A 25,310-nucleotide genomic window follows, 5' to 3' on the forward strand; every position below is an offset into this window, starting at 1 on the left:
TTAGAAAGTTGGCATTTTCTTGTGCCAACCATTTGATGTCTGCAGTATGTGTCCTGGGTCACATGACTGTTGTTAGATTGGCAACTGGCCTTTGTGTTGGTTTTGAAACATCCATGGTTTTGTTGGAAGGCTCTGCACTGTTTTTCTTTCTCAGAACACAATCACACTGTTGTACAAGACCTTTCTTTTTTCAGATTTTCTTTCAAAACAGCAGTGATTCAGTTTGACCTTCAAGTGAACATATTCAATACAGTCATCTGGATAGTCAAGGATTTGGGACAGAAGATTTTTTAGTGCATCCTTGAGTCCTCAGTAAAATAGGAAAATATGGATACCCTCTTGTCTTGAAGCCAATTTGTTTTGACTACTAACTGATCAAAGGTTGAAATATAATGAAGTAAATCAGAAAACCAATGTTTAAGATTCACTAATTAGTTATCCAACGCTTGTACAAAGGCATGACAAGCAAATAATTTCCTCATCTCCTGCATAATGTTTGTAAAATTATAGAGTAGCTGATCATTGTGTACCACCAAAGGAATATACTAAAAACCTGCAACACTACCCAGATATGATGGAATAAAACCCACCTTCATGGCATCCTCAGGAAAGTACTTGCCATTAAGTGCAAATGGTATTGGCTTATGAAAATTCCAAATTTACTGCTTTCCCCGTGAAACCTTTCAGGTGGGGCTAGAGCAATTGACACCAGGGTTACCACTTGTATTTGAGTTGACGTTACCTGTGTGGCAATAGTCAGACTAGCTGTTGCCTCTCAAGGGCTTGGAATCACAGCCTGTTTTAAGATAGATTTGTCCTTAACTACCATAGGATGTGGTTGACCCTGTGGATTCTTAGATCTTGTTACTAATTTTGACTGTAAAGTTGTTAAATCTTATCTAAGAGCACAATTCTCTGCCTGAATTGTAAATAACATTTCAGCAATATTATGTAGGGTAATTGTCTATGTCTCTATATCACCTGGATGAAGCGATTCTCATGATCTTTGTTTAGAGCAATCAACAAGGACCCTTACCTTGAAGTCTGAATCTTGGCTTTGCAGAGAAGATAAGGAGCCAACTCAAGATGTCCAATCTTTCTTACTCAGGAATTACACTGCACCAAGGAAGATCGAGTAGACCTAGAAAGAAGGTCTGGCAGGGCTCACACAGCTCACATTCCAAGGGGATGCCGTTGAAACCTTAAACAAAGAATACTGAGTAAATTCTATTACCCACTTGAGTTTAGGGTGTCTTTCCTAAAGGGCCTTTAAGGAATTGTCTCTTATTATCTGTGATCACCTTGACCTTGAATGCAATTTGTTCAGGGGAAAGGTTTTCTGGGCAGCATTTTAAGGATTGTTTTTTATCACTAGAGTCTTCCCTTGTTGTGTGGATGCCTCTCTCTAAGGAAGAAAGGTTCTTTGTTCTGTTGCAGGTGTTGTTCTTCACACCGCAGTGGCACAGAAGTGAATTGTTAGTCTTTTTTATGTACTGAACATTCTGATAGTTCTCAAGTTGTATCCACAAATGACATTTTTTGGGGGAACTAGTTCTTTTTTACACATGCATAGCTTTGCTTTTAAATAGTTTACCTTAAATTTGTAGTCGTAGGCTAAGATGTGGTATGCTCTTTAATACATTTTATCTTGTTTCTCTAGGAATTGTGTAAGAGAGGCTGATGAAGCTGGAATGAGATAGCATCACATGTCCAAAGGGAACTGCAAGGTAAAAAGTCTTTGGTAGTGAGTTCCTTAAGGCAAAGTGTGTCCTGGAACTTGGGCACAGTTTAAATAGGGCCGCCCCTAAGATTGCAGATGAGATTATCCAAAGACTCAAAGGAAACACCAGCAAGATGAAATGTAGGGAATAAACATATCCAGGCAAGGATAATCTTCATCACTCTGCACAACAAGGGGATTGGTGCACACACATTCCACTTCTGAAATACAATGATGCATTAAATAGTGAAGGACTCATTCAGATGCTTTGCGAATTTGTGAGAAACATTCAGATGCATAGTGAAAGTTGGGCTCCCCTGAAATGTGAATGCAGGCATTAGGGTGTGGGCATGATAATAATGAACCATCAGAAGGGTCCCAAGGCTCGAAGCCTAAGCACAGGAGAGTGGGCTGTTGGCAGTGATGGACCATGACACTGCCTTGCTGCTTGAACCAGGCCTATCAGCATGACTCCAGGGTCTAGTTAAGTTGGTTGACCTCCTATTCTGAGCCACTGGGATACTACAAACTCCAACAACTTGAACCTTGCACCTGAATCCTCCCTGAAGTGAGTACTGCCTCCAAGTGGTGCCCAACCAGTCCTGGGTGCTTGGATGTAGTGTTAAAGGTGCCCATCCAGCCAAAAACCAAAACTGGGAACTCAAAAGATGTACTGCCAAACATTCCCTGAGAACCAAGAGCAGTCTAGGACCTGAATACACACGATCCTGCCATGGTACATCACAAGTCAGCCTGACTTTGTGGTAGCTGCTGCTATGTTTTTCTCTGCAGCAGCAAATCCTGTTCAGCAGCTCCTCACAAAACATAGATATCTTCCCATGACTTTGTCCAGCTGCTTTCCAATGGCAACACCTCCTCCTCAGACAACAGCAGCTGCCCTGCCCCACTAAGCCTTACCTTCTCAGGAATTGTTCTTCAAAAATTCTTCTAAGTCCGAAGTTAAGCAGAGACTTGGCTGAATACACCACATGTATTCAAACCATGCTCCATCATGGTCGGTCATAACTTTCGACCTTGCCCCAGTTGGAGCTTTTATCTTTTAGGAACTACATTTTACTAAAAGCTTTACAAACTCACAAATCTGGTTCTGCCAATTGGATTTTTGTTGTTTTGGTGTCAAATACTGTATTTAATTGTAGTCTATTTTCTTAAGTAGGTGTGGGATTTTGTGTAATTTTTGTGTCAAATAATCCATGAAAATCTAATCTTTATTGGAATGGGATTTTTCTTACATGGTGTCTTCAGTTTATCACTGTTTAAATGCTGCATATATACTTTACAAAGTGCCTGTTAGTTAAGCCTGACTGCTTTGTGACAATCTACTAGTGGGTTAAGCAAAAGTTTATTTCGTGACTTTTAGTGTTCACTCTGACAGGGATTGTGGTATCTGCTTGAGAAGGATTCTCATCCTTTCAACCTCATCTGAAAACCCAGTTTCTTACACTAATGTGCTACAGTAAACATATGAGTTTACCCATGCAAAATGTACACTTACTACATTTACACATGTAAATCTACTTTCAAATGAATGCAACCTGTGAATTCCAAAAATAAAGAGATTTACTTCAAACCAAGAGAGCAAAATTCAAACTCCTTTGAGGCTCTGGCCAGTGTGCCCTTTGGCTCCATTACATAAAGTGTGCACTGGAAATTATTTTTCCCCGGCACTATTTCAGGTCCTCAATAGTAAGTTAGGGCAATGCTGGTTGCGAACATCTTACCACAGAAATATGAACACAGGTTGCTGGAGGTGGTAATGTGTGATAAGAATATCTGTGCACATGTGTTTTGTGTTTTTTTGTGTTGGTGGTGAAGTGTTCAATTGGCTTTCTGCTGCTTTGTTTTTCTGGTTGTTTTGTTGTGTTCTGTTGGGACCTCTTGTAAGAAATCGGGTTACTAGTTGTGCAGGGTGAAAGGCCTGTGCAAGTAAAAGGTCCACAATCTCCCCTTACAGTGAACCAACTACCTCATTGTAGCACTTGACTCTCTCAGGGTAGCAAAGCCGGGCAGTCCAAGGCCTACTCAATGGAAGTGGCTTGGGCTAGTAGTCATCATTCATCAGTGAACAATATTAACACTTAATGGCTGATTATCCAGTCAGTGCTTTTTCCTTGAAAAAGGAAAATAAAATACACATTAATTTACACATCTATACATCAGAAAAATAGAAATACCTTGGTGACACCTTCAAATCACATTTGACCCCTAAAGAGTTATGACCCTCAAAATCTCAGTACTCACCCACCTACATCAGATTGAACATCACAATACAAGTGAAGTATGACTTTAAATAAAGAAGGGCTATTGGCTTTGTCAAGGGGTCATCACAGCAACATATAAGTTAAGTATATTGGCTTTGTCAGGGTCACTACATTAATACACAAAGCAAGTCTATTAGCTTTTAATGAGTGGAACCAATTTCACAACCGCTTGTGTATGTTATTCTGTTCTGTTTTGTTGTTACTTTTGCTATTTTAAGAAATGATGCTACATTAAAAGCAACACATACCAGTCTGTAACTATAAATTGAAGAGATGGGGCACTGCTATTTCACCACCTTATACAGTGGTAAATGATTGCCTATCCGTGGAACTTTAAAGGCATGTTCTGCTTGTGGCTGTAGTCTATGAGCAGTTGTTGACACATCTGAAGTGCATACCAGAACACAACAAAACAACATACAATAAGCAGAAAACAGCACAACTAAAGCATATCAAGGCACAGTACAGAAAACTAGTCAAAAGTAGAAAGCAGCATAATAACCATAGTACAATATAACAACATTGTAATATTACAGCATAAATACTGCAGCACTAAAGACAACAGAACAGATCAACACCACAACAAAACACCACTCAATAGATATCCAAAATCATTCTTGCCATATATTACCTTTACAGAAACCATCTTCTGTGATGCAGTGGAAAAACATGTTTACACCAAGCACTGCCTTACTAAGGATATGAAATAGCACCAAATGTTTTGTGTTCCCCTCCCTTGTCGAATTTTTAAGAGATTCTTCTAGCAGATGTTTGTCATGATTCAGTGGGATACTAGGCTAAAGGACAGATGTGCTATGCCATTTTATCATCGCATACCCTGTGATTCACAAGCCATAAACCAATAATAACAAATAATAGATGTTTGGCATTCACTAAACTCTTTTTGCTATTCTGTAAAGGTTCAATAAATCATAAAATTGGCTTAGAAATGGATACTGAATCCCTGTTTGGAAAGAGGCGTTGAAGGTGTCCCCTTAAAATTGCAAATTGGTATGTAACACATCAATGTTTTGCAGTCTACATCCAATTACAAAACGTTGCAAAATTGTTTCCTGTAAAGAAAATGAGCTGCGTTAAAAAAAATAAAAAAACTTTACTGAGATGTTATTAAGGACATGAAGGTCTGCTGCCCATAAAATGCTACTAGCCCTGTGACTTTCTCCAGTTCGAGTGAAATAATAACAAAGTAGGTCTACGTCGGACTACAAGTCCAACCCATTCCAAATACTTTTTTTAGGGGTTGGACCTATTCGCACATAGCTCAGTTTGCAAAACACTTTCTTGGTTGAAAAGGTACTGTTCGCAAATTGTGAGTAAGGTTTCAAACAGAAAGTAAGTACATCTGACCTACAATTCCCTTGCATGTGCAATCTCACAAATGGGCACTAAATTACCAGATTTTAGATGGCAAATATTTGTTTGTGTGGGTGAGGTGAAGAGAAATTCTTGATGCTTGATTTTAGACGACCATTTTTGCACATTTAGAAATTGACTAATTAACTACCTTACCTTTAGTTTCCTTAGGCCATGGAGTGCAAATGTATTTATAGTTCAATTCTGACCTCCATTTTAGGTGCAGCTCAACCTTGAAAAGGAACTTGACTGATCTAGTTTTTCCTATTCTTGATGAGTCTAACTGCCTATATATTTAGGACCAATGCTGGGACACCTGCATTGGTTCTGCTGCAGGCACTCTCATGGAAGGCCCATCTGTGTCCATCCATGCCCTTACAAATCTGGCACCCAGCAGTACAGCTCATATGATTCCAGATATTGCTTCTAAATGTAAGGGTCTAAAATAGCTTACTCAAATACTGAGTTGTTCGAACTGTATGGCCCAAATGTGCCTCACAAACTGGGTACATTGGAAATCCTGAAATTCAAGAGACTTCAAATACTGTATATAGCTAGAAATCTTGCTAAGCATCAAATGAAGCATACTCTTATGTGATGTTATGCAGTTCCCGCTCTGCCATTGCCAAACGGCCTGGACTTCATGAGTCACAAACCTCAATAGGGTAGGCACGAAGTTTATTACTAAGACCTATTTCACACCTCAAACAGTTCCTTTATTAAAATGACCTCATGTAGACCAACTTTAGCATCCTACTCATCAACCAGGATAGCAAAATGGGTTGTGGGGTGACAGACATTTATAAATGTCTTTGCTGATCAAAATGGACCACTATAATCTAAAAAACTCCTGTAGAATATATCATAATTTCTCTGTATTATCAAAAAGTTCATTACCATTTTTATTAGTGTGTCTGTAGCCTGTTCATATTCACAGGGTTCCAAACTTATAACTGAAGAAAAGGGTGCTCAATTTGTGTCTAAATCAAATGCAACTATTTTAGCAATTTTAATCTATGATTTGAAACATATTTGACTGTGCCTAATATTGTCATGGTAGGACTAGAGATCTTTGGATTAACACTTTAGTGAACAAGCTCAAATACATGTAAGCCAAATAGTCTCTTATATCAAAGGGAATTGTTTAAATATTATCTTTTCATCTTATAAGGATCTGATTATAGGGGAACCCACACATTTCATATGGAATATCTACTTTGTAATTTCTATTCATATTTCTGTTGCTGCCAGGTATAATCAATACAAACCAACAACTGAAATAAATAGACTCTGGGATTGGATTACTTCTGACACATTTGACAACTTTTGAAGAGATACTTGCCATGACTTCAAGTCTGATCTCACAATATAACAGAATTCTAATGAACTACTAACCACCTGGAATCAATTTAGACTAAATAGCCTGGACTCTGATTCTGATGAAAAAAACATTGTGCGGTATATGTATTGGATGACCTCAGTCTGATTGGAATGCTCACTAGCCTTGCCTTGGGCTGAGGTCATCCATGACTTAATAGTAGAATGTGGAATGTTGGGGTGAGAGAAGAAGATCAGAGGGAAGGAAGCCGTTGTACTTGTTTGATGGTGGATGGGATGTTCTAATAAAAGGACCTGCATTATACCTTGGAGACTAATGGGACCTTCTTTACCACACATTCAAATTCACAACACCAGATAAACCCTACGATTTCTAGTGGGTATCTAAAGTTAAAGGTAGAAACCAGATGGGTATGGTGCCCCTGGTGTAAAGCGTGTCCCTGTTGCAAAACGATTGACAATGTTGATAAAATAAGTATCTGGAACTGAACAAGTATTAGAAGATCCAAATCAAAGATGAAATAAAGCATAATTTAGTGAACAAATTACTGAGGCACCAAATCTGGCAAAGGAGATGTACTTATTAACTGATTAATTTCAATCTCTGAGCTCATTAGAAAACAACATTCCCCTATGTGATACATTTTGTGAAGACCAAACCTTAATTCTATGTAAAAACAATTACTAATATGACAACCTCAATATTGTGGTTTAAAACCTTGAGCTGTGGTGTTCCTCAAAGTTCCAACTTGTCCTCATTGCTATTTAGCATATGCATGCATATTTTAAAGTATTTCAAGATTAACTCTAAATTGACGATACCCAAATTATTTTTGGGTTAGCTCGAAATTGTGTGGACATATATGCTTCGTCACTTAATTTATCATGGATTTCTGCCAACCTTATACGACTGAAATCAGCAAAAACAGGTTTGTGCACTATAGCATTAGGTGGAATACTTTCTAAATTGTTAGACTTACCTGAGGTTACAGGACCCTATTCTGTTCCCTGATCTATTGTACAAAATATGGGTATTTAGATTAATTCCAAATTATTGTTGGAATCTCAAGTGACAAAGGTAGATGCCACATTTTGTTTTTTTCCGAATTGAAAACCTTAAGCCAATTAACCTTAATATCCCTTTGATAGACAAGGATATGCATATTTCCATAGTCAATCCACTATTTCTATGACAGCTTGCTATAGAAATTCGCAGGCTCAGATTTACAAGAAAATGACTGAGAGAGAATGTTTATTTTATTAGTTAATTAAAACCATAAAAGTAATCCTTCAACATAAAATTTGACAGACCCCAGTTAGTACACTGAAACATATGAATTACATACATTTTTAAAACTGGGAAGAGCTAAATACATTCTACAAATTTAAAATACTCCTACTTGACTCCGGTTACTGGTGCAAGACTTCATAGTGGTCTAACTGTGTGGCGATGTTACCAAATTGCCTTTCTTTATTTGATGTGTTTACTCAGAGTCGATAGATTATGTCTCTAGGGATTTGCACCCTCCCTATCACAGGCTTGTTTCAGCAGACATTAGATTTCCAAAAATGTAACCAATCTAACATTCAATATGGTGTTTTGTGGGTTGAATGCTTCAATTAGTGCTTGTCTACAGGATGTAATCCCTAGGCCGTTTATTTCTTTTTTCAGTAAGCATTTTCTTTCTACAGCCAGTGCCGGGCAAATGCAGACCACATGCACCAAGTTTTCTACCGCCAGATGACAAAGGCGGCACTCATGTATGCCCGCTCGTGGCCCCTTCTTCCAATTTGGCCGGTGGTCTGGCGTTGGAACATCACACAGCCTGAGCCTTAGAAAGCATTGCTTAATTTTCCGTGAGTAGGGGGTGGCCATAAGTGAAGATTCTTTAAGAGTTTTATACGAATTGAGGGTCAGCCAGCCATGCGACCTTTTGGTCAGAGCCTCTCTGTCTTTTAACCAGCTAAGTAGTTTACTTGACTTATTGACTGCTTTGTTAAAAGCCGTCGTGGTAAGCGACTGATCCCATACCTCACCTAGATTCAAGAGGCTTATACTCTTTTCCATATACCTTTTGTAGTTTCCATTCCCTCTTTCTAGGGTGATTTCCTGCCAGACTAGGTTGGCTAAAGGCTCTTTTTGGGCGTGACTCAGTTTGTAACAACATTTGATGAATGCTGCCGGGCGAGCCAGCGACTGCTTAACCAACATGAATTCTAGTCTGACCTTGGCTGCGGGGGCATGCCTTGGTGACCGAAAGACACGCTTGTACGTCTTTATCAAAATCTTCTCCAAAAGAGCTACCTCCATACCCCTCATTATTTCTGCCCCATATGAGAAGGTTGGCAATAATTTTGCTCTCATTATGACTGTAAAGGGGTTCAAGGCATGGCCACAGATTGAATTAGAGAGTTTGCAAAAGGCATAAGCAAGAGTCTGCGTCTTGTTTTTATTGCTTCTTTTTGTGACGCAAAGTTGCACCTGGCATCGACCACGACTCCTAGGTATCTGTAGGAGCTTTCTTCCTCCAAGGTCTTTTCATTTAGGAACCATTTACGCTGGCCAGTGGGGCTGCGATTTATGGTAATCTTTTTATATTTGTTGTGGTTGATTTCTAATTAATTTAACCTTGCAAACTCTTCTAATTTGTTTAGCACTTTCTACATGCCTATTCTGGTGTTGCTCATTAGTAATAGGCATATGCATATAACATATTAGATAGTTGCTGGCCACCCACTGAGGGGGAATGGGACGTTTAACTTTGCAGACAGATCCGCTATATACAGGTTAAAGAGTGTTGGGGCCAATATGCAGCCTTGTGAAACACCAACTGTTGTTTTAACCGCCCTGGATAGATGTGAGACACCCCCTAGTTTTACCTTCACCCATGTATCAGAATAAATCATTTTGATGGCTTTTAAAATAGTAGCTGGAAGCCCCCAAAGCTGTAGTTTAACCCACAGTTTACCACGGGGACGCAATCAAAGGCAGCTTTAAAGTCAACAAAACGCAGATAGGTGGGAGTCATGGTTGCTTTTGCTCTGTTGGTAATGAGTCCCAGTGCCATTAGGTTTGTTAGTGTTCCTTGATGTTTGGTAAAACCACTTTGATTCAACAGCAGAATGTTGTTGTCTGTAATCCAAGTCTCTAGGTGGTTTAACACACAAGGTGAAAAATACTTAAGGTCGACATCTAGGAGAGGTATGAGTCTGTATTTACTTGGAGAAGCCGCGTTCCCTCCTTTGTAGATGGGGTGAATTTTTGAGCCTCTCTAGGTTGCCGGGACAATTCCCGTTGTGAGCACACAGTTGAACATCGCTGCCAGGAATTTGGCCCATCTTTTTGTTTCCTATTTAAACAGTACCTGTGGTAAACGGTTAGGTCCTGGAGCGCAATCAGTTCTCGACTTCCCAATGATGTTTATTAATTCTGATGCTGAGCTCTTTAGGCTTTCTACAACCTCGGGTTCCTGGCTTTCCAAAAACCCCTGGGTTTGCAGCACGATTTCAGTGTCCAACTCCTTTAGATGCGACTTTAAATGGCAAACCCATGCTTCCTCTGATATGTTTGCGTTATTAGCTGCCATTGGACCCTTGTCCATTGTATTAATGATTTTCCAGAATCTTCTGGGGTCAGATGATTTAGATGCATAGTGTAGTTTGGCCCAAAGCATCTCCTGCTGCAGTTTTTTAAAGAACCATCATTTGCTTTTTAAAAGTTTCCTTTGCTCTCGCAGGGCAGCCAATAAAGGTCCATTGTCTGGTAATTTTCGCATTAGCCTTAGTAGTTTAGCTATGATTGCTTTCCTTCTCCGTACAGGCTGTGGTAGATGTAAACGCTTATGGTGGATCAATTGCGCTCCCTTTCTCGCGCTTCCTGCGTAGACTTTATTAATAAGGTCAGAGGCAACGTTCTCCCAGACCATTGTCAAATTCGCCCTCCCAGTGACCATTGATTCTAGCCTTAGTAGAGCCCCTTCTGCTTGGCTTTCAATTGTATCGGATAACCATTTAAGTAGTTTTAGGTTTTCGGTGCCAATTGCTCCTTCCAGGGCTACTGCTTTTTCTGGCTTGTGTGGTGATGAGCAGATCCCGATTACCTGTGGCTTGTGATCACTTTCCACTCGGTCCAAAATGCTGAAATTACTCATTAATGTATACAGGGAGGGGGTTACCAGTGTATAGTCTAGGTGGGAGACTGTTTTCCCAGAGGATCTTGTCCATGCTGGTGGGATGTCAGGCAGCTTTCTCCCATTTAATGCGAAAAGGCCTACACCTTCACAGGTGCTTATAAATCTCTCACCTAATTTGTCTTTCCTGTTTTTTGCTGGAAGGGTTTGGGCGGGCATTGTTGCCACTGTTTGGATGTAATGTTCGCCAGGAATGTGGAAAAGGTTGAGGTTGAAATCACCCGATATTAGCCAAAATGCTGATTGTACCGTACTTTTCATCCTTATCAGCTCAGGTAATAACTTATTTGCTTCAATTGTTTTGGTTTTTGGGTTAATGTAGATGTTGACTAAGATCAGTGGTTCCTGTATATTCTTTCCCCATCCATCAAGCCTGATTAGTTGAAAGGGTAGGTCTTCCTCCTTGTACTCTGAGATCTTTGCTAGGATGATCGTGCTAATATATGTCACTAGGTCTCCCTTTGGCCGGCCCGGCCTGTTCATTTTTGTGGCTGGACTGAGATATTCTGTAAATCCTACTAACAGTATTGATTCCATCAACCAGTATTCCTGTAGGAGTATGATATCAAAGGTGCTAAAAAACTTTGTTACCTCTGGGTCCTACATTTTTGCCCGGAGGCTACCTATGTTCCACGAGCAGAAATTCAATACGCCTTTTGGGAATGATTCTCCAGCAGTTTAGCTGTTACCCATCGCTCCTGGGGGAGGAGCCGGCGCTACCCATTCCCTTCCGTGGAGGGGCCTCTGACCTCGAACCAGTCTTTTCCTGCCTTCTTCCTTCCATATTTCGACTTTCAACAGGTATTTGGGAAGCCTTTTCTTGAAAATTGTTTCTGCAGAGGCTCTGCTGTCAGGGGTGTCTGCGCATGCTCCATGCAGGACGAACCGCATGCCTTTTGACGTTTCCAGATGTTGAGAGTCTAATAGTGGGGGTAGATATCATTCACCTTTGTAGATGACCACCTCAATACCCCAGGCTTTCAATAGGTCCCTTCTTTCCATGATCTGCTTGGGTCGGACCGGCTCTGCAAAGATACCAAGCGTTGGGTCCGTGTGTTGGCTACCTTTGGCTTGGATAAATTTAACTGCAGCAATGTCATCCGAGGCCACGTGCTGTAGATCTGGGAGTGCCTTTATGAGTCTTAGAATAGTAGAGCGATTGAGAACATCTGTGGGAGATCTTGAGGTGAATTCCGGAACCCAGAGCAGCTGAAGGTTTAGTTTGTCATTTTGGGTACCTGCGTGTGATGCCTGGATTTGCTCTGCGTGCTCGATATGTTCCATGTAGACCAATTCACTCAGCCTTGTGCCATGGACATTCCTCTTGCCGCTTGAATTTGCCTGTGGTGGCTGTCTGAATTGTCCGAGCATATTGTTTTTTTGATTTTGTGCTCTGCTGGTCTCTTTGGGGACTTGTACAATTGTCCGTAGATTTGCCAAGCACAGCAGGGGGCCTCAACGGGGGCTTTGTTAGCTGGACAACCCCTATTGGGGCAGAAGTGGTCTTTGCTCCAGCTTTTGTGACGGTGCTAGTACTTGCTGGAACGTGGATATCGCCATTTTGCCTACCACTTGCAGCAATATACTCCTGACTTTGTTCATATGAAATAATTTCGGAGGTTTTTGAGATGGATAGTTGAAGTGACCTTGCAGATCTCCTTCCTTTTCTTGCCCGTTCGCATTCTCTTTTTGATAGAACCCATGTTGAGGGTTTCTCAGAGTTCCCGGGTTTGGAGGTAGCTTGCCATGAAAAGTGATTCTCCATGTTTTCCATTGTGAAGCATTACTTTCTGCCTGAGTTCTTTTCTCTCTTATGTTCAACGGTGAGGTTGTTTGAGTGGAGTGGGGCCTCTCCTCTTGTTTTTGCACAAACGGGGCAGATGTTAGCATGGTAGCGAGGGGAGTTGTATGCGTGTGTTCATCATTCCAGGCGGAGCCGATTTCTTTAAGTATTCCTTCTAGGGTTTGCGGCAGTTGAGACAATTTATCTACCACCTCCTTGCAGGAGCAGATGGTAAAGTCATTGGCTTGTTTAGCTTGTGCCCTTGTGATTAAGGTGTTTAACTCTTCCAGCTTGTTGTCAATACCGGAGACAAATACTGCCATTGTATTTAACAAGTCTACTTGAATATCCATTTTATTTGAGTGGAACTGAAAAGCCATAACCGTTGCTTGCATTGAGTTTAGGATTGCAGCCCACATGTCATCTGCCCTTATAACATCTGGGGGCCGTAGTTGTGATTCTGGTTGCAAGTTGGATTGGTAGTCCCCGCTTGGGGTACTTTCAGTTTTAGTTGCTTTTTGGGCATGGTTCTGAGCGACTGTCTCAGTTTCTTCTTTAGGTGATCTAGATGGACAACCCTGATCCGTATTCCAGAGCTCTAATTCCTCACTTTCACATCCAAATGCTGGGAAGAAATGGAGTTTGAGGCTTTGGCGCAGGGGGTCTCCTTGCCGGGGGTCTTGTTCTAGGATTTCCGCAGTTGCTACCATCTCCAAATCCAGAATCAATTGGTTTGCTGAGCTGGATATTCGACGGAGTTTTGTGGGATCTGCACTGATGATCCTTATGGTTCTCTTTTGCCCGAGAGTGGGGGGGTGCTCCTGGTGTCACAGTGCGGGGCTCCTGCGCTGTTTCCGGGTCGTCTAATTTCAGAAGCTGCTTCCTCATGATCACTATTGCTGGCGAAAGAGGGACGGGGACAGGTGAGTTCACTCTGGGACTCTCTCTGAGGATTCTTTGTGTTTGCAAATCGGAAATAGGTGATAGGCCACCCCCTATGGATTGATAGCTTGGTGCCGGTGATCTGGTCCTTTTTCTGGCAACAGAAGTTGTTACAGCAGTGAAGTACTCAGTTATCTTGCGGTGATTGGGCGGTGGGCTTCCCTCTTCCAGAGCGTCAGGTTTTCCCTATTTTGATTCTTCCGTGCTAGAGAATTGTTCAACCTGCCCCCTGCCTGGACCGTTGCCTGGGGAGTGTCTCCTGCACTAAATGGGGTGATCCAAGTCTAAGTCACTGCTTGCTCTCATTTTTACTGCTACTCCGTCCGTAGTCGGTTCTCTTTTCCTTTTCCTCCTCGTTTGATTTGTGGGTTGACTGGTGGCATTACTTCGTGCTTTCCCTGATCTCATGCTCCTACCCCTGGATGGTCAATCTGTTTGCTAGTTTGCTGGTGGCAGGGTGGTCTACTCGAAGAGACCTTCAGAAAGCTTTCAGTTGAGAGTGGTTGTTGAGAGGCAATGGGAGTGTTCACTCACTCCTTTTCTCGCTGATTGCGCAACCTCCTATTGGAATTGGGATTGTGGGTGATATGCCACTTTGTTTGGTTTCTCCTTGTGTTGTCAATGGGTGGGCAGGTGAGGAACTGCTAGCCTGTGATGCCGCAGTGTGGGTGTGGTGATTCTGATACTAAAGCTCTCAGGGTTTGCTGGGCCGCAGGGCCGCCGGGCCTCCTCTCATCGCTTTCTGTTCCTGGTGAGGTTGAGTTGGGTTGAGCTGCGATCGTGGTTTGTGGTTAGTACGCGGACTGTCAGTGGGCTCGAATGTCTAGGTTAAGCTCCTGCTCCACTGCTCACTGCTGCTGTTGGCAAACACTGAGCAGGTGCACTTCTACACACCTCTGCGTGCACTTACATGCTCTGCTCTGTGATTGTAATGCTTCGGTCGTCGACCAGTGAAGTCCAGGGTTGCTGTGCCTGTACTTGCCTAGCGGGCATGGTCCGGGACCTGGCTAGGTTGGGCTGCGCAAGGTTGGGGCTGGGGCTGGGGCAGGTGTTGCAGGAGCTGCAGGAGGTTTCGGGGGGTTGCAGGTAAATAGACAGCGTTTTTACATTTCTGGAGCCCAGTGTCGCTCCCCCCCCCGCCGCCTACTTCCAAAGGTACTTGCGGTGCTGGGGGACCCACTGGGGCAGGCGGGATGGGATGGATCAGAGCTTTGAACTTTGAACTTGAGTTTTTGAACTTTTTTTTTATTTTTTTTTATTCTTTTATTGGTAATTATACAGTGTGGTACAAGGTCAATTGGGATCGAGGTCCCGGCATTTAGAAATAGTTACACATCAAAAATATTAGAAAATTAAAGAAATTGAGAAGCGTATAAGACACTAAAATATTGTTGGCTGTACTTCGAAAAACCTGAGGTACTGTTCGATTGCAACTTATAATAGGAGAAGGGGGGTTAAAAGAGATGGAGAAAAGGGTAGAGGGTGGGTTATAACTGTTCAAGCGGGAAGACGGGTAATCACGTCATTGATAGCCCAGGTAATAGGTGAGAAAGAGTAGGAGAGGAAATCAGATAAGTTAGTTGGTCGAACAGCAAGGATTTTGGGCACGGGTCATCTGAGTCCCTGAGGGCACAACGTAAGGTTCACACTGCTTCGGTGTCCGAATTAGGACCAGGTCAGAAAGAGGTTGTCTAGTGAGCTTTCGGACAGGGTTTTTCACCTTGGGAAGAACGCGGCGTCACAATATTAATGTGTCCCAAGGTTGTAGGTTGCCAAGGGGGGGGGTTGCAGCACGAGTAGTGGGGCTTGCAGCTCTTGTCTACACTGTAGCCAAATCAGGCTGAAACTAGGTGTCTTACTCACGACGCGGAGATAAGGGTCTGTGGCGAAGGTCTTCTTGGGGTGTTATTGAAGGACATATGTAGTCTCTAGTGAATTTAGGAGGGGATACAGAAGAAAAAGGAAGAAAGGGTGAGAGAAGGGGAGAAAAGAGAAAAAAGGACAAAAGAAAAGGGGGAGAAAAGAAGGAAAGGAAGAGAAGAAAAAAGGGAGAGAGAGAGAAAGGGAGAAAGAGGGGGAAAGGGAGTAAGGGAAAAGAGAAATACAAGAGCAAGGGTAGGGAAGGGGGGGTGGGTGAGGGGGATGGTGGGGGGGAGAGTAAGGAAGCTGTGGTTCTGGGTGGGGTGCTATCGTCCCCTTGTAAGGAAGGGAGCCCATACCTGCGTGAATATTTGAGCTTGATCTTGTAAGTTATAGATGATTCTTTCATGTGCTGCAATGCGGGTCATGGCTATGATCCACTCCTCCGGGGTTGGAAGGGTCTCTGACCGCCAGTGGCAGAGTTTGCAAACTTTTGCAGTGGCTAGTGCTGTATGCAACAGTCTTTTAAGTGGCCTGGAGAGATCTGTTAGGGAGGTCGTATCTTGTAAATGTATGAGGGTGGGGGTGAGTGGTGACGGAAGTGACATTGATTCGGCCAGTGAGTGGAGCACACAACATCCAAAAGTGGTCGAACTGTTGGGCAGTCTATCAGGATATGTTTTAAGTCACAAGATGTCTCTGGACAGCACCAGCAGTTCACGTGTGGGAGGAGTCCTGTCCTATGCAATTTCGCTGGGGACCAATACCAGTCGTGTAAGACTTTAAAAAGGCAGAATTTCAAGCGTGCCTCCCAGTTGCCTCTGTCTAGTGTCTCTAGAATGGCTTCCCAGTCATCTGAATCTAGGTCCTGTTGCAGTCGGGTTTTCCACTGTAAGCGCAGTTTGTCCGAGAGAGGCTGGGAGTAGAGTCGTCGGATAATTAGATCGTAGAGACCCGACATTACTCCCTTGTGCTGCCCCCATTGCTGCAAGTAAGTCACTATAGGTTAGGGCAGGGACCCCCGGAGGGAAGTTATATTCCCCCGGGAGATGCAATGCTTAAGTTGTAGATATCTCCATTCCTGGTTCGGGTGAAGGCCGAACTCCTCCCATAGCTTGGGGAAGGGTTTGAGCACGTCATTTTCCAGGACATGAGAGAGTGTAAGTATACCTGCCTGCCTCCACTGCGGCCAATTGAGTACCTCGCCACCTATTCGAAGTCCACTGTTGCGCCATAAGGGCGCTTGAGCGTGTATGAGGGGGTGGACCCCAACCAGTCGCTGGGCCCTTCGCCAGGCCGCCCTGGTCGCCTTCAAAATAGGGTTCACCGAGTTGGTGGATGGGAAGTCTTCCCGGTAGGGTCCCCCGAGTCCTTCGTTCGCAGACAGAAGTCGTCTTTCCACTGCTATCCACAAGGGAGGGTCTGGTATGTTCGATAGTGTATTGGACAGTTGGGACATTTGGAGGGCTAAAGAGTAGTGCTCCACCGATGGGAGTCCCATGCCCTCGTATGAGCGTTGGGCTAGAAGTTTAGCTGGTGATAGCCGTGGTCGCATGGTGCCCCACACAAATGATCTGATTAGTGCATCAATGCCTCGTAGTGTGGAGAGGGGCACTTGTAGGGGAAGAAGGCCCAGGATATAGATGAAGTGGGGCACCGTCACCATTGCGTTTCGGTGTCCAGCGGAATGGATAGCCTAGGAGTGCTGCCTTTGTGGTTACTCCTGATAGTGGGAGTGCCTCGCTTTTGTCCCAATTAATGCGGTACCCCGAGAGGGCTGCAAAGTCCTTGATTATCTCTAGCAAGGCCGGGATGGATTGTTCTAAGTCCGTGAGTGTTAAGAGGACGTCGTCAGCGTATAAGTATATTTTAGAGGTACCTTCGGGAAATGGAAGGCCGGTTATGGAGGAGGAGGACCGAATGACTGCAGCCAAGGGCTCCATTGCCAGCAAGAACAGGAGAGGCGAGAGGGGGCATCCCTGTCGTGTGCCCCTCCGGATAGGAAAATGGTCCGAGAGGAAACCCCCACAGTTAACTCTAGCTGCGGGCTGGTCGTAGAGAAGTCACACCATAGAGATAAATTTGGTGCCCAACCAAATCTCTCCAGGTCTGCAAATAGGTAGGGCCATTCTATGTGGTCAAACACCTTTTCGGCGTCTAAGGACAGGGCCAGCGCCGTCTCCGGTGAGTCCCTGGTAGCCCATAAGGTGTGACATAGGGTACGTAAGTGGTTCCTAGAGGTGCGGCCCGGCACAAACCCCACCTGTGTATAGTGTATTAAGGATGGGATTACTTTGCGTAGCCTGTTTGCCAGGACACTTGCAAGGATTTTGATATCCCCGTTTAGGAGAGAGATGGGTCGGTAGCTGCCACATAGTAAGGCTTCGGTATGACAGCTATTGTAGCATTATTGGATATGGCCCCTAGTGTCTGCGTTTCGCAGGCTTCATTTAGGGCTTCGCATAGGATATCGATCGCCTCTTTCCATACCCATTTGTAAAATTCTGCTGGGTATCCGTCCTCCCCAGGTGATTTATGATAAGGAAGGTCAGAGATTACTTTATCTATCTCCTGCCTACTTATTTCCCCTTCTAGTAGGCTATGGCCCTCGTCTGTTAGGGAGGGAAGGTCAAGCTTCTCGAAGAAGGTGGCAGTCTGCGCCGGGTTGGTTGTTGTTTCTGGCGTGTAGAGGCGCCTGTAGAACAGGGCAAATTCATTTGCAATTACCTGTGGGTGAGTCAGTATGTCCCTGGAGGAGGAGTGAATAGCCGGGATGGCTAAAGCTGCTGTTCTTTTGCGGAGTTGGGCTGCCAGCAGTCGTCCCACTTTCTCGCCCTGTTTGTAGTGTCTCCATTGGAGCCTCTGCAGCGTGTATTCGGCCTGAGTGGTGTACAGCTCATTAAGGGCCATTTGAGCGCGCTCTAGGTTTCGGCGGCCTAGGAGGGAGGGGTGTGTCGTGTATTGCCTGGTTAATCGGCATATGTCGAGTTCCAGTGCCGCCTGCTGCTCTTTTCTTTCTTTGTTCGCTATTGCAGTGTCCCGCATGAGCTGTCCCCGTATTGAGGCCTTGGCTGAGGCCCACATGATTCGACTTGAATCAACAGTGCCTAGGTTGTCTTGGACGAAGGTGGTTGCATGATCTTGCAACTGTAACTTACCTTGGGGGGGATCGGTAGCGATGGATCGTTAATCTCCAGGGTTTGCGGCCCGGAGATACCAGGCCTAACTGGATGGCTACAGTGATTGGAGAGTGGTCTGAAAGGACTCCCTCAAGGATATCGTCCTAAAGGGTATGGGCCACAAGATTGTGGGATAGAAGGAAGTAATCACTCCGGGATTGGGTACCATGCACCGGCGAGAGAAAGGTAAATTCTCTGTCCGCCGGGTGGGTCAGCCTCCAATGGTCGACTAGGCCATTATCCGTGAGTATGTCAGTCTGTAAGGCTCTATCTGCATTATTGCTTGTGTCCAGGGGCCCTGTTCTGTCCAGTGCTGCGTCTCTAGCTAGGTTCCAATCTCCTCCTATAACGTAACGAGATGCCCCTATCTCGGTCAGGAGCCGGTTAAGCTGTAGGAAAAAGAGGCGTTTGGGAACTGTTGGTGCATAGACGGATCCCACACACAGTGTTGATTCTCCGATCTTCAGTTTGGCAAATGCGTAGCGCCCCTCAGGGTCAGTCCACGATCTGACAACCGTAAAAGGGAGGGTTTAACGTAGGAGGATCGCCACCCCGCATTTTCTTGGGGCATTCTCCGTACTGGATGAGGATGGATTGCAACTAAACAGGACGGTACCCACCCAGTCATGCCGCAGTTTATCGGATTCAAGACTATCTAGATGTGTCTCTTATAATATGGCGATGTCCGTCTGTTTAGAATTAAGGTAGGATAGGACTTTTTTCCTGTTGATGAAGTGGGTGAGGCTGTTTACATTCCATGAGGTGACCCGAAGAGGTACTACCGATGATCCAGTCGGGTTGGGCATCCTTGCTTCCTGTATCAACCCACCCGGAGGTATGGGCACGGGGAGGGTGGGATAGGCTCTATAAACTGGGGAGGATGCTGGAAGAAGAAGAAGAGGGGAAGCAACAGATATGCAGAATAATAAGGGGAATTGAAAGAAAGGAAAAAAGAGCTAATAAGTTAGTGGAGAGGAGAGAGGTTAGAGTAAGAAAAATAAAGGAAAGAGAACGGGACTCGGGTCCCGGTACACGCAAACGTTAACCAGCGGGACTGAAACCTAGGCCGAATGGGCATCGATGCCCGCCCAGGCCCCCCGCGTGGACATCTCCAGTCTTACCCGGGGAGGGTATGTTTGTGCCCCGAGGGAGGGGGAGAGAGAGAGAGAGGGGCAGGCGGGGGAGGGGGTAAAGGGCAGGACCACACTGAGGGTACACGCTGCTCTCATGACAGTGTAAATGTAGATCTGGGGTGGAGTAATGTTGCACCTACGAAGGGTGGGGGTGGGGGCAACGAAGGGAATGTAGGGCAGAAAAGGTGCATGCCAGGTGTCTGTGCAAGTTTTTTTTGCTTTTTTCCTCTTCCCCAGTTTTTTTTTGTTATTGTTTTTTTTTTTTTTTTTTTTTTTTTTTATCGAGAGAGAGAGAGAGAGAGAAAAGGAGCAAGGGCCGCATTTTAGCTGTATCCAGAGGAGGGGGGAGGGAGGGCAGGGGAAGATGCTGCTATCACAAGGATCTCACACCCTAGGTTGTTCTGGAGGGTTGCGGCATACCCTGGTTCTTAGCACCTGTGGTCTACTCTGCTCTACACCAACTATTGACAGGCCAAGACCCAGAGCCCAAACCCAGTTCAAAACCTTTGAGCCCCACTCCAGCAAGGTCAAGCCAGTTATGTATGGGAGTATTGTGGCAATTCCCATGTTTCCTAGTGGGTATACTAGGCCGAGCTTCCAGGTGGGGTGAGTGATATGGGATAAGGTTGGTGTTACCAGAAAAGAGAAGTGGGGGGGAAAGCAAGAGCGGTCGGGAGCAATCAAAAATATGCACACAATCCAGTCTAGGTTGGTCGAGGCCTACTAGAGGCAATGATTCTCTACGTTATAATGCCTTAAGGGTGTATGTGAAAACGGGTGCTCATCTCTTCTCTTCATCTGGTCTCCTTCGCCATAAGGTTCCTGCAACGCCTCTATGACAGTCTGTGGTTCCTGACATCGAGGAGTTATAGGGGAGCAGTGTCCGTCTTGGTTTCAGATGGTGGGCACCTAGGGTTTTTAGAGGAGATCTGGATTTATCTCTGTCTGACAGCTGTGTGTGCATCGCCACCGCCTGTAGTACTTGGCCCCTGTCGTCGAGGCTTTTTGTTAGTCTTTCCAAGTCTCTGCCCCTGGCTTGTGGGTCTATGGTTGATCTTCCATCGGTGTCCAGAACAGTTTCCGGTAGGCCCACTCCCCGGGTTTGGCTCTGTGTGTCTTGGGGGGATTGGACTGCTGATTCCATGGGTTGTGTTGGGTCATGTAGGCCCTCTAGGAATGTTTCAGGTCCTCTGGGTCATAGAAGGTTTGTGACTCTCTGTTCTTGGTAATCCAATCCTGGCTGGCTCGAATAGGCCATCTGGCGAAGGCGAGGGCGGAGGGAAAGAAAGGCTCTTCTTCGGTCTCCTGTTTCTTTGGAGAAGTCAGCCGAGAGGCGGATTTCGATGGAGCCTAACCGGAGTGGACCTTGCTTACTAGATGTCTGTAACAGTTGGCTGGCCTGCCCGTGTCACAAGAAGCAGGCTATGATTGGGCGGGGGTGGTCCTTTCCGCTTTGCCTCGTGAGACCAAGTCTATGCGCTCTTTGAAATTCCAAAGGGGGATCAAATGTTTTGTCGGCTAGTTTGGGGAGCGTGTCCCGCAGGTAAGAGAGAATGTCTGTACCCTCAATGCCTTCTGGAAATCCGAGGAAGCAGATGTTATTTCTGCGGCTTCTGTCCTCTTGGTCGGTTAGCTTGCTGAGAAGGTGGAGGAGTTCCTGATCTCTGTCAGTCTGTAAGGCCACTTGGCTTTCCACTGCCGCTACTCGATGGTCCAGTTCGGAGATTTGTGACTGGAAGCCCGCTATTTCCAGGCGTATAGATCTCGTCTCCGCTGTTAGCGCCACCATAGCATTGTCCATACCTTCCAGTTTGTGACCTACTGCCAATATCTCCTGCAGTATGCGATCCATTGACACTCCTTGTGCATCTTTCTGACATGATGGCTTGCGGGGGAGGTGAAGGGTTCACGGTGGGAGATAGTTTCTGTTGGCACAGGGCTTTGGAAAAGAGTAGTTGGCGGGCTGACTTGCCTGATGCTTTACCCGCCGTCTTGCCTCTGGGCATTGCAGGTTTCCCCGTGCTGATGAGGGTCTGAGAGTACCCGTCTGTGTCCCAGTTAGGGCGACTAGCATGGATGTGAGGGCAGCAGAGGAGGGAAGGTGGTGGGGTGGGGAAAGGGAAAAGACTGTGAATAATCTGTAGATTCAAGCGGGTATCAATTGACCTCTTAGAGCGATCTCAGGGAGCAGGCGTATCAAAGTGTGAGCAGGGGAGGATCTTGATACTGACTCTGTGACGGGCGGTGTCCCACTTGGCTATGTCAGGACCGTGTAAGGATGGGGCTTCTTGCTGCTCTCTAGCCCCCATGCTGGCTTGGGGGTCCGTAGATCCATGGAGAGATAGGAGGAGTAAGGGGGGGGAGAGGACGGGGTGCGCCCTCCCAGCCTGGCTTCCCGGTCTGTTGAAGGCACTGATGTAGGTATCTCCGGGCGTCCTCTCCTCTCTCCCACTCCCCCACTGTCTATCACCCCCCTCTCCCTCTTATGGTTTTATTGCGTTGTTCCTGTGGCACTACTATTGTCCTTGGTTGCTCCCCACCTGTCTTGCGTTGTTACCTGAGTCCGTTGCAACTCTTAGACCTCTTTGCGCTCTGTGCCTTAATGGTTCTAACTCTGTTGGGGTTAGTGATGTCCTTCCGCTTTGGTTTTTAATGTATTATTGTTTTACTTATTTTTTTTTGTGTCCTCTTTTGTTTGTCTCTCTTCCCATTCAGTGTTGTTTTCTTTTTTGTTTTTTGTCTTTTGCCTTTTCTTCCTCTGATCCTGCTGTTTTCCCTCCTTCACTGTTCATTACTGTGCTTCTCTTCTTCTCCTCCCCCTTGTCCTCCTCCTCGTTCATGCATCTCCCCCATCTCCCTGTGCTCCCCCTCCTCACCGGTTCTGACTCCGTTGTCCTCGTGCCTCTGCCTTCCGTGGGGCTTCTGCCATTCCCGGGGGCCTCCTGTGCTGGGTTTACGGCTAGGAGGTGGGGGCAGCTGTCCACGGGGCTCTGATGGTGGGGCCTCCAGTCTCCAGCCCGGCAGGGGAAGGGAGTCAGGGGGCCCCCGCGTTCCGTCACCCCCAAGGGGGAAGGGGGGAGGTACCGGAAGATGTGTCACCAGTGCTGGGCCTACGCTTGATTTAGGCTGCGGCGCTGGTTGGTCCCGTTCTCCCTCTCCGGCACCGATCTGCAAAGAAGGAAGGGTGGGCGGGGCCCCGGCCGCTCGTCGGCTTCGGGGGCCGCATCAGTGCTGTTGTAGAGGTGCAAACGTGAATGGAGGGGCACGTCTCTCACCCGCGGTCCTATCCGGGGACGCGCCTCTCCACGCCGGGGTATCTCTGCACTTGAGGCCGCGGCTTAAGATCCTGCCGCAGGCCTAAGTCTCGTCCTCCTAGCTCCGCTCGGTGTCCTTGGGGTGGGCACACCTCCCGTGCCGCGAGCGCCGGCCTCCCGCCGTCCTGACCCCCTCACGGATACCAGCTGTGTTCGGGGGCCCTCTGGTGCGCCCCCAGCGCCTCCGCCCCCACCGCGCGGCCCGCCGCCTCATGGAGCTCGGCTTCTAGGCGCCCATCATGGATCGCGGCCAGACCACACCCCGAGTTTTTGAACTTTAGTAGCGGGGGCTTAGCGCTTGGCTTCGGCCCCTTCATGCTGCCCCCAGTCTGATGAGGATCTAAGGATAAGGCCCCTCGCCCCACCACAAGCCACACCAGCGTTTGGGCCGCTTCTGCAGGGGTATTAACTTCAATATGGCACACTCCTGTGTTTCCCCCTGCACCAGCTCTAAATTTTCTGCCAAGCGCAACACAGCCACCCTTACACCATGGTGCAAGGATGCCTGTGCTGCAGGGTAGAATGTTTTTGTGCAGGAAGGCACTCCTTCCTGCTCAAAAACAATCTTCAAAGGCCTTTTGCTCTTTCTATGTGTGCTGCAGAAAAAACAGAAAATGAGGAGACAATGAAAGCATTTCTCCTCGTTGTGCCATGCTAATGCCATACCTGCGGTGGAGTTAGATGTTGGCGCTGCCTAAGATTTATGAAAACTTGTAAATCTGGGGCAGCATAAAAATGCAATGGGTGTTGCTGTGACAAGCTCACAGCAGCACCCATTGCACTCCCCTTCCACACAAAGTGCTGCACGTGGAGGGGCTGCATTTACAAGGTGGCGCAAGTGATGCTCTGGTGGCGACAGGGCCTTGTAAATCTGGCCGTAATTGTCTTTAATCATCAGGAAACATTTTTCTGACTTTTAATTCAGAATGCAGGAACATGCCTGATTACTGGGGTTTCAAAATGGCTGCATATCACATGTTTACTGGAATGATAACATGTTATTTTAATTCAATGGGTTATTGTGTATAAAACAATGCATTCATGTTCTCTAGATGTCACTGCCTCAAAATGTCAGCAGTACTATTCTTCATGTTCTTTGAGGTCAAGCTTCTTGTCTTTGTTACAGGTCACCATGGTCAAACAATACACTGTGATGACCAGGTTTTCTACATTTTTGAAGAAATGGTCTGGAACTCCCTCCCTATATAATTAAGACAAGAATCAACTTTAAGTCTCTTTAAGAAACGTTTAAACCCTCTCCCCTTCAGTAAATAATGTAAGGCAGCACCATGCAGATTCCGTGTGCGTGAGCTAAAGAAAAAGTTAGAAATGACGGATATTTACCACTCAGACACATTACAGCTACGCCACAGTTGTTTGAGAAAACACTGATTTGGTTCTCTGCAAACAACCTTAATTTCTCCCATGGTTTAATACTTCCCTTTAGCAAATACTGGTTATGTTTTTTTCAGTCTTCTCAGCCACTAAGGCCCTCATTATGAACTTGGCAGTAATCACCGCCGACTGCAGTGCTGATGGTGAACAAAAGACCGCCAATGGCGGGGAACTGCACACTGCCAAATAATGATGCCAAAAAGACACACCTTCAAAAATCCTGCAACCTCCACCCACCACAAGGGACAACGGTGGCAGAAAGGCAGTACACCCCACCCGCCCACCGCCATGCAGACAAATCCTCTGCCTACCAAATAATGATGCCCAAATCAGCTTGGTGGACAGTGAATGTTGAACGACCATTGGCGGTACGGACCCCCACGGCCACCAATGGGACCCACCAACAACAAATGCACACATTGGCAAGTTTGAAACCCACACACCTGACACACATCCACGACACTATAAAACACACACATACACACCCCACAATCCTTTGCAGTGCCAATGGCAGGACAGATATTGACAACACAACACGCATGCACTGAACTCAACATCACACAAGTCACACACATAAATACACCACCAAAACCCATACATACTCCAAACACCATCACAAGCCACACACCCAACCACACAACAGAACCCGCACCAATACACCTAAAACATAACACACACCATGGCACCCCCCAAGCACCCCCCCTTCACAGACAGGGAGCTAAGGACCATGGTGGACAAAATACTCAGTTTCGAGCCACAACTATTTGGGCACTGGTGTGGCAGACACCTGTGACCAGGAG

Source organism: Pleurodeles waltl, chromosome 5 (assembly GCF_031143425.1).
Source record: "Pleurodeles waltl isolate 20211129_DDA chromosome 5, aPleWal1.hap1.20221129, whole genome shotgun sequence".
Classification (NCBI taxonomy): Eukaryota; Metazoa; Chordata; class Amphibia; order Caudata; family Salamandridae; genus Pleurodeles; species Pleurodeles waltl.